General features: G+C 45.9%; 1 long non-coding RNA gene across 1 annotated transcript; it reads right to left on the bottom strand.

Moving 5' to 3' along the window:
* Positions 1–6,549: 6,549 nt before the first annotated feature.
* On the bottom strand, positions 6,550–9,286 carry LOC144807775 (uncharacterized). Its single transcript, XR_013606435.1, has 3 exons — positions 9,199–9,286; positions 8,188–8,322; positions 6,550–6,850 (listed from the first exon to the last, which is right to left on the bottom strand). It is a non-coding gene; the product is annotated as an uncharacterized LOC144807775 (long non-coding RNA).
* Positions 9,287–9,787: the final 501 nt, after the last annotated feature.

Raw genomic sequence — 9,787 nt, 5'->3', positions numbered from 1 at the left:
AGACTGGTGTGCCGCCCGCCCCTTTTTTTGGGAGTAAAAAAAAAAGTATGCCTGCAGCAGCAGCAGCGGGATCTGCTGGGGACCAAGCTGGCAGCACCCCCCCCCCGCTCCATTGGGCTCAGTGCCACCACCACCACCACGCCAACTTAAGTCCAAGCCCTTGAGTGCTGCAGAGGCAGCCAGTATAGTTCTTCAATCACCATCGACCAGTGATGTTGGCTCATCGCAAGAAAGCAGCAGCAATGTCCCTCAATCAACACAGGTTGTTGTAGCTCATCTGACGAGTGTTGAACAACCACAGCCGCAACAACAATCACATGTGCAAGTACAAGCCCAAGTTCATGTGGAAGGAGAGGCAGCGCAAGGAGATGCGCAAGCAGAGGTGCATGGAGGGTCACAAGTGCCCACAATAGTTGTTCCTCCCGAAGTAGGGGCACATCAGGAAATCGACAATCAAGGCGAGGTATCATTTGAGGAAGCCACTCCTCCTGCTGATCCTTCATTGTCTTCCACAACCCTAGCAAGGAAGAGATCAAGGGTGGTGTCTACATCCTCTTCAAGCACACCTCCTTCTGATGATACGGATCAAACTTGGGAACCAGCACCACAGCCGTCTGAGAGTGAGGCACACCATGATCCAACAAAGGTACTTAAGCGTAAAAGGAAGCTCGTCCAAAGTCTCAGACTTATGGAGTGTGATGAGGCTCAACAAGAAGTGGCGGATACTGCTGCTGATGAAGACTCTGCCAACGACGACCCAGTCATCATAAAGGTCACTGCAGCCCCAGCGGGCATGCAGCAAACAGACATTTTGACCCTAGCCCGAAGAGCTGCTGCGCGTGATGATGATGATGATGATGTTGTCGATGAGGAGGCAGTGGAAACACCACAATCATTGGAGTTAAGTAGTACACCAACTCGTCCCGCTTCCATATTTCTTTCTGGCAAGAAGAGACCTGCGTCAACCTCGACCTTAATTAGTGGCGGTGAAAGTGGAAAACGTACAAAAGTTGGGCAATCCAGATCCTCCACTTCATCTGGCATTAGCTTCATGACCACCACCACCAGTATCGCCGCCTCCTCCAGGTCCCACAGACACTTCAAGTCCCCAGTTTGGGACTTCTTTACTGTTTGTCCCAAAAATCCAAAGTTTGCCATTTGTACCCTTTGTAAGCTTGCAGTTAGTCGTGGTAAGTCAGGTAGCAACTATGGTACCGGCGGCCAGAGTGGTCATCTTGAGAGAAAGCACGCTGTCAAATGGTTTGCGCACCTAGCTGCGATCAAGAAAGGCCAAAATCAAGGAAACGTTGATGTTTCATCTGATGTTGACGAGCAGGAAGAAGACGTGTCAAACACTTCCCTTACACCCAGTACCCCTGTCAGCAGCACACCCAATGTGAGGCACACTAAGAGTGTTGGAGCGAGTGAGACACCAACGCACAAAAGTTCACCAGCGAGCAAAATTGGGTCAACGAAGTCATTATCAGCCCGTAAATGCTTGGTCCAGGGCAACATTAGAACAATGCTTACTTCAGACGTGCCATATGAACGCAACCACCCACTGACGCGTCTGTATAACACTAAGCTGGCTAAAATGCTAGCTGTGGACCTTCTACCTTTTTCTTTTGTAGAAGCGGTAGGTTTTCTTGAATTAGTTGCAACGCTCTGCCCTAAATGGAAGGTTCCGAGCCGGTTCTATTTTGCCAGAGTTGCGGTTCCAGCACTACATGAAGATGTGCTGCAGGCGATTGGGGCAGCTTTGCAGAAGAGTGCTGTTCACACAATACATCTGACAACAGACATGTGGACCAGTGGCCCAGGCGATGATTACATGTGCATCACTGCACACTGGGTCTCTTTTTCAGGTGTTATAGCAAAGCTAAACGCAGGTGTTGACCCGGACCAAGTTTTCAAAGCTGCTCGGAAACATGCAACACTAGCCATGTTTGGCTTGGAGAAAAGTCACACAGCAGAAAACCTTTTGGAAGAGTTTGACAAAAAGGTCTTGACAATGCTATCCCCCCTAAAACGCAAGATTGGTTATGTTTCCACGGATAATGGCGCCAATGTAGTTAAGGCCATGTTGAAGGGTGACCATGTTAGAGTGCCGTGTTTGGCGCACTGTATCAACCTGGTAGTTCAAAAATTCTTGAGTGATAAAGAGAGTCCAGCGTTCGAGGTAATGGCCACCTGCCGCAAAATGTGCAACCATTTCAGCCATTCTTTTAAGGCCCGGAAGCATCTGCGGAGACTGCTACTTGAACGTGGAATGCCAGTGAAAGCACTCATCCAGGAGGTGGCAACACGTTGGAACTCAACCTTCTACATGCTTGAGCGTCTGTATGAGCAGTATACGGTACTCGATCACTATTTCTTGACAGAGGCTACATCTCAGAAGGAGGACCTGCGGATGAGTAAGGCGCAATGGGCCATAGTTAAAAGCCTGACAGACATGCTTCGTCCTTTTGAGTTCTTCACGCGTGCAGTCAGCCAGGAGGACTGTAATTTGGGAAAAGCTATCCCATTGTTGTGCATACTGGAGCACCAACTGATGGCGGTTTCTTCTGAGTTTCAAAAAGATGAAAAAAAAAAAACCATTTCATTTTGTCTGAGAAATTATTACATCGCCTACGTGGTGATGAACGTCTTAAAAACATCAACTCAGATCAGCATTACATTTGTGCTACTATTCTGGATCCACGCTACAAAAAGGCGCTGGCAGACAACGCATTCTTTCCTTTCGCTGATGCAGATGTTCAAAAGTACAAACATTGGTTAGCCTGGTCAGCCAAGAGGTTTGAAAAAGAACGGCAGGTTATTGAAGGAGAAGCCAGTACATCAGCATCAGCATCAGCAGGCCATCCGCAGTCACAAGAATCCACTTCTGCACCTGTGGCTGGGGCACAAGTGACCTCTCAGCCGTTAAAGACACCGGCAACTGGATCATCTGCACCACACACAATGACAACACTAACAGTGGCTGGGGAGGAGGATTGGCTAAGTTTGATGGGGTATGGTTCTCGAAAAAATGTCACAGGCACAGCAAAAAGTAAGCAAAGTGGAGGAACAGTTGATGACCTTGAGTCGATGGTGCAGGACTATCTGAATGACTCAACAGAGGTCTTCCTTAATGATGAGCCATTGCAGTATTGGCATGGCAAAAAACAATTGTGGCCACAGCTCTTCAACCTGGCTATAAACTATTTGTCTTGCCCACTCGCAAGTGTGTCTTCTGAACGTGTTTTCAGTGCTGCTGGTGGCATTGTAACTCCCAAACGGAGCCGCCTCTCGCCCAAAAATGTGGAGCGGCTGACAATGATCAAGATGAATCAGCACCTCATACCACCAGATTACAAAGTACGAGAAAGCACGCCGCATGAAGACGAGGAGGACAGCAACGTAGATGAGGGGATTTTTTCTCTGTTCGGTGCCACTGACCTCATCCAGCCTGAATTCGCAGAGTATGATGACGAAATCTTGTTCTTATTCCCTGACACCGAGCCCTGAAAATGAGACAATCAATCAAGAACTTTCTTTTTCGTCCTTATTCACTTTTATTCCTGTGTGCTTTGTGTCTCTCTTTCTTTGTTTTGCACAGTTAATTTAATTCAAACTTTAATCACCTAATCCCAAAAACAAGACCATCATCAGAACTGTCTTCACTTGTTTGCTTATTGATTTGAAGGTGCCGCAGTCTACATTCCTCAGGTTCACAAGTTCTGAAGAACATGCTCCTCTATCCTCCTCCTCCAGACTGCGATTTCCCTCCAAGCAGAGTGCTGGATTACGCACAATGAAGAAAGACTCAGCACTTGTGGGGGTGTTGTACTTCTTTGCGGGTGAGTTGACGGTTTTGGGCCCATTGCTGTGAAGCTCTAATAATGGACAAAAGTGTTTTGGACCAAATATGAGGTGGAAATTTCTTGCCGTTTTTGCTGACTTGCTTGCCTTTGAGGTGCTCTTTGGCGGGGTTCCGGGGGTTTGTGTGTAATTTTTGGTGTCTGTCGAAGCACTGCTGCGACAGTCTAATCTTGATTGCATTTGCTTTTCAGGAAATCCGTGGTGGAAAACAGGAGTTATGATGATTGATGATGATGACGACCTAGCTGCACAGCGCCGCGTTTGGACCGAAGGCCGAGAGACATTGTAAGTATGAGATTTAGCTTTTTCGCTGTTTGGGGGTGTTGTCGCGTGTTTTTTTGCGGGTGGGTTGGCGGGTCTTGGCTGGGGCATTCCTGGGAAGGTCTAATGCCGGATAGAAGTGTTTTGGACAAAATCCTTAAGGAAAAGCCTTTTTTTTGCCATTTCTTCAGACATCTTGCTCAATGTAGCGTTTTGGGGGGCTTCCTGCTGTTCGTGGGTGGGTTGCGGCCGGGGTCTCTGTCGAAGCACTGCTGCGACAGTCTAATCTTGATTGCATTTGCTTTTCAGGAAATCCGTGGTGGAAAACAGGAGTTATGATGATTGATGATGATGACGACCTAGCTGCACAGCGCCGCGTTTGGACCGAAGGCCGAGAGACATTGTAAGTATGAGATTTAGCTTTTTCGCTGTTTGGTGGTGTTGTGTCGGGTGTTTTTTTGCGGGTGGGTTGGCGGGTCTTGCCTGGGGCATTCCTGGGAAGGTCTAATACCGGCTAGAAGTTTGTTGGACAAAATCCATAAGGAAACACCAGTTTTGGCACTTTTTGTAAGTTAGGGTTCGTTAGGGTTAGCCCTAGCAGCAGGATTGCATGTGTTTAGGGGGGTTCTATTGCAACGCGGTTCTGTTGTTGTAGAGCACTGTTGGAGCGATGCTGGCTATGGATACTTTTGCTTGCAGGCAAGTGGTTTGAATACAATCCACGGTCTGTATTTGGGTCTACTGTTACTTTCAAAGTACGTTTTGTAACCATTTTTCTGCTAGGCATCGTTTTTGGAGATATGATTGGGTTCTTCTACATTTTTGCGACTGGCTTTAGTAAGGGTCTTGGTGGGAGCATTGCTGGGAAGGTCAAATTTTGTTCTAAAACACAGTAGTACACCCACCTTGAGGGGAAAGATCCGCTATAATATTTTGGCCATACTTATTGATCCTTAAAAAGGTGACTCAGACAGAGCACGCAATTTCAAAAATATTGTACTGTCTATTAGGGAAATCAAAGTGTCACTTTTTGAACCACACAGCGTACATACCTTTTATTTATTTATCAGTGGTATTGTAATAGCACTTCCTGTTTTCCGTTCAATAATTACAGGCCGGGTTTCAGTCAACATCCGCCAGGCAGGCAGTGGACAGGGTGTCTCTTCTGTCAGTGGTCACCACCACATTGATGGACGAAGCGTCAGCTGGAATGGAGGAGTGCCGCCAATAAGAGGAATTGTTTGCTGCATGCAACTTACTTACCAATTTCAACAGGACAACTCCAACAACATACGCAATACAGATACAGTATCCATTGTTGTCTTTTATTCTATGAGTGTGACTGCATGTGCTTACCTTTAGTTTGTAACCAAAGATTGTCTGTAAACTCTGTATCTTCAATTATTGTTTGTCCATGCTCTGCTTTTTTTTTCTTCTCTCAACAAAACCTACCCAAAAAGAAACCCCCATTCCCATCCATTTTACAAACCCTAACCCTCTTCCCCCGGGCTGTGTTGTTTTGCTTGATGTCCGACTAAAATGACATCAATAATTCCACACACTTGCTGGGGAGGATAAGGTGATAGCAGCAACAGGCTGGTGAAGGAATACGAGGATATCTTCTAGACTTACTCAGCTTCAGTACTATATCTTCTAGTAGTAGTAGCCAATGTCAAATAAATTCAACGCAAGTACTAGTTATACTTGCAATACTTTACCATTTGTTAGGCTACATTATGGCACTGTTCTAGTGTACTGTCACCTGCTATTTTCTCGATCGTACCGTAACCGTTGTAATGCTACAGTAAGGAGTACAAACAAGGTTTCGTTTTCTTTTTTTCCATAGGCATGCAACTGCCACTGTGTCACACCACTAGTACCACCGCAATGAGGAAATGTCACCCGCCCAGGAATGACAACGTTAATCCCCATTTCACCTGGAGCCAGCCCTGGGCCTAGCCCTAATTTCTAACACAAATTACAGGTAAGATAAGCGTTTGGTGGGAGGTAGTATAATGGAGTATTATTTCGGAGTAGACAAGAGATTGACGGTTGTACTACTAAAGTCCTACGACTGTTCAGGAAAACAAAGTTACTGTTACACCCCCGCCCCCCACCCACCAGACTGAAAAGCAGTAAAAAACAGGTATGGTCAGATAAAGTTGAAAAATATATTTATTTATCCCTAACAAAATAATCTCCCTCACCCACCCTAACCCCAACGATTGTCTCTGAAACGTCCCAAAACGATCCCAACTCCCAAATCCCACCCCCCAAAAGTCTATAAAAAAAGGGCAAGGGACACTCCACTACTGGAGGGTGCTGGTGCTGGTGCATGATGCGGCATGGGCATCATACTCCTTGCGGAGGGTGGCAAGCTCGGAGCGGAGGCCCTTAACCAAGGTCTTATACCTCAGGACCTCCTGCTCCAGGTTGGACATGCGGATTCGTAGGCGGCGTTGGCGTTCCTTGCAGCTCCTGTGGGGGGCAGCTGGTATTTCGGTTGCTTGGCGGTGGCGGTCGGCTTTCTTAGCCCGGCTCGGTCCCGCTGGCTTAGTCACGGAGGAGGATGCAGTGGTCACAGTCGAAGATGTTGCCCCGCTCGACTGCGTGTCCTCCTCCTCCTCCAGGGCCACCAGCCGCCGATACTCGGCGACTGTGGCCTCCAGCCTCCGTTGCCGGGCCAATCTAGCCTGCTCCCTCCTTGTTGTTGATTTGGAAGGAGCAACTGTATGAAGAAAGAAAGACATAGTCTGTAACCAATGCTCCTTATTAATAACACAAAGTGATTGAGCCGAAAGTTGGGTCACAGAGTACAAGTAGCAAATTGAAAGCACAGTACATAACTATTGAGGACAGTATCTATGTAACCTCCCACTTCTGCATCCTTGCTCTAACAGTAGTGGTAGTTTAATGAACTAATTCTACGACCACTATGGACTTCCATTACAGTCGACTATGACAGTACACCAGTCTTATTCTTCTTCTTCTCTCTTGTTTAGGGAAATGGGTACGTTATCTTATGCAAGCCGGCAGAATGACATGGACACAGCACAGTGAAGTTGCACCCGAGAAAAAAAGTTGCACACCATGATGATGGAGACAGACTTGCGTTACTGTACCGGTCCAGTACATGCAGGTGGTGAAGCTATTACTTTTCTATTACGGGTGGCACTGAGAATACTCTGTTACAAGGGCTACTGCTTAATTAATTTACCTTTCACCCTACAGTGCAAATGAGTACTAGAAAAGGAAACTGAAGAAGCTAACTAATTTGATTATCTATCACTTCACATGGGACGTATTTAATGACAGATGAGATGACTTTAGGTGCTTTGCTTAATATTGAGTGAACAGTGATACACCCACACATGAATGACGTACTACAAGTAAACTAAAGTTATTAAGAGAGGTACGGAGTGTCCACCGTAATAACCAGATATATGCTGTGAATGCAAACGCAATACAAAGTACTGCTACTATTCATGGTAGTATTGGACACATTTACAATTTCTTTTCCTTGCCTTCCCTGCACTGGGACGGACGTGCGGGTGCGGTGGTACATGCTCTTCAAGGTAACACTTACTTCACCTGGCGACCATCTACTCTCTCTAGATACACATGTGCTATGTAAGAGTCAGAGAATACCATGCTCCAGGCATCCATTCAGTCAAAGTATACGCACACATACAGTTTCTGTTTCACCCACCCAGGCTGCTGTCCTTCCACCCATCCTTGCTTCATCATTGACCCAGCCATGCACCATACCATATTCTTTCCTTCCCAGCCACCTCTGGGTCCAAGCAAACACATATCGTTCTTCTTTGCCAGCCATCATACAAGTTCGCGTCCCACTTACTTACACCCTTCTTTCGCTTTTCGTTCATCCCATCCATCACGTTCGTCTAAGAACTTATTGGGATTCTTCTCACCAAAAACTTCACAGCTAAGTCGAAGTACATTTCGAGAAGGCTACTACCTGGTTGATTTGTAATTGTAATACACCCGTGCAGAAAGCACACTATGCAGTCTTCAATCTCAATAAGTAAGGAATATATAGCTTACCTGTTTCCGCCACCACCGTTTGATCCCCCACAGGAACGGCCACCAGCTCTTCTACCGCCGCCTCCTCCCCAGAGGCCTCCGAGTCCAAGTCCAACACAGCCACCTCCGCGCTGACCCCGTCACCAGATGTTACACCTACAAAGTACATTTAAGAATGTTAGAATACACCACTCACTACTATATAATATTTGGTCTAGGAGAAATGTTAAAAAAAACAGAATACAATGTAATAATTTGTGACTGTCTACTCCATAGTAAAAATGTCCCATTTTCCAGGGAAGGCTGTTGTCTTGCTGCACTTTTATGCACAACTGATGAATGCTTGCTTTTGATTTTTAACACGCACCACTTTTTCTCCTAACAGACAGAAGCTTGACTCCTGAGTCCTAAGAACACGACCAGGATCAAGTTCAAACTAGGTGAGAGTTCGGCTCGACCACAAGAAATGTGTCCAATTAATCGTCAGCACTAACCACTTTTCCGTTTACAGTTAAATAGTTTTATGACAAAGTAGATTTTAATAAATGTGTTTACTTTTAATAAAGCTTTTACACTTAAATAGACTCTGTGGTTTTTGTTCCTCTAGACTAGAGTGGATGAGCTAAAGGTTTTGGAATTTTTGCAAGCATGAGTGCCTCTGACACTTCTTGACTGTGCTGTGACTCCGTACTACTCTCTTGTCCTGCGTACGATAATCTAGAGATCATTGGGGATCTATAATCGGTGACTTCGGGAGCTGAATGACTCTGCCACACTATCTAGTCAGTAAGGAGACAGTGCATAGAGGTATTGCTGAATATAATGGGAGTCCAATGGAATTGCCAAATGTCCAATCTTAGTTAGCTACACAGACAGACTAATAAGAATAGTCTAGTAATACCACAGGGAGTCATATTCGAGGCAGGATAAGAATTTATATCCAGTCTACAAGAAGATCAAAGACGATTTAGAAAAAATCGAATGAGGAACGCTAGGAAAAAATATGTACTGTTTATTAAAATGTAAACTTACTGGGGCCAGCAAAGGAGCCCTCGCCTGCCCGATCCTGGCCTGCATCCTCAGCACCCTCCTCCTGTGTCCTCTTGCCCTTGGGGGGAGCTGATGTACAACATGAAAGAAAGAAAAACCAGAAAACATGGATGAGATTTTTCAACCAAATCAAACATTTCAAAAGAACAATAACAACATATTTTGGAAAAATAGCAAATAGATAGACAACTATTCCACGGGATCTATCTCATGTGGTATACTACGTTATTCGTATTGCCTGATTTGCGGAACGTTGACTTAGAAAGTTCCTATGTAACTCAATAAACAGACTACTAAAGAGGTTTGCCTAGGCCTGGCACTGCAGGCAGCAGTGCGCAACACGTGACAGACAAAGTCCATCCTGCTTGCAGATCAGTGAATACTCAAACTATCAATCCACCCGCCACCACCGCCACTATTTCTTCTGATAGCCATGTGACTGTCTAAAGGAAGGACTGGACTTCAGTCTGTTGGGGCTGATTTATAAGTCCCTTGCGGAAGTTGCGGCTGATTTTCCTCCATTGTTGCGTGCCTTTTCTGACGCAGCGGCAGAACAAAAGACTCGCCATGG

The sequence above is a fragment of the Lissotriton helveticus genome, chromosome 1_2, assembly GCF_964261635.1.
Source record: "Lissotriton helveticus chromosome 1_2, aLisHel1.1, whole genome shotgun sequence".
NCBI lineage: Eukaryota > Metazoa > Chordata > Amphibia > Caudata > Salamandridae > Lissotriton > Lissotriton helveticus.
This window is presented reverse-complemented; position numbering and strand designations above follow the sequence as displayed.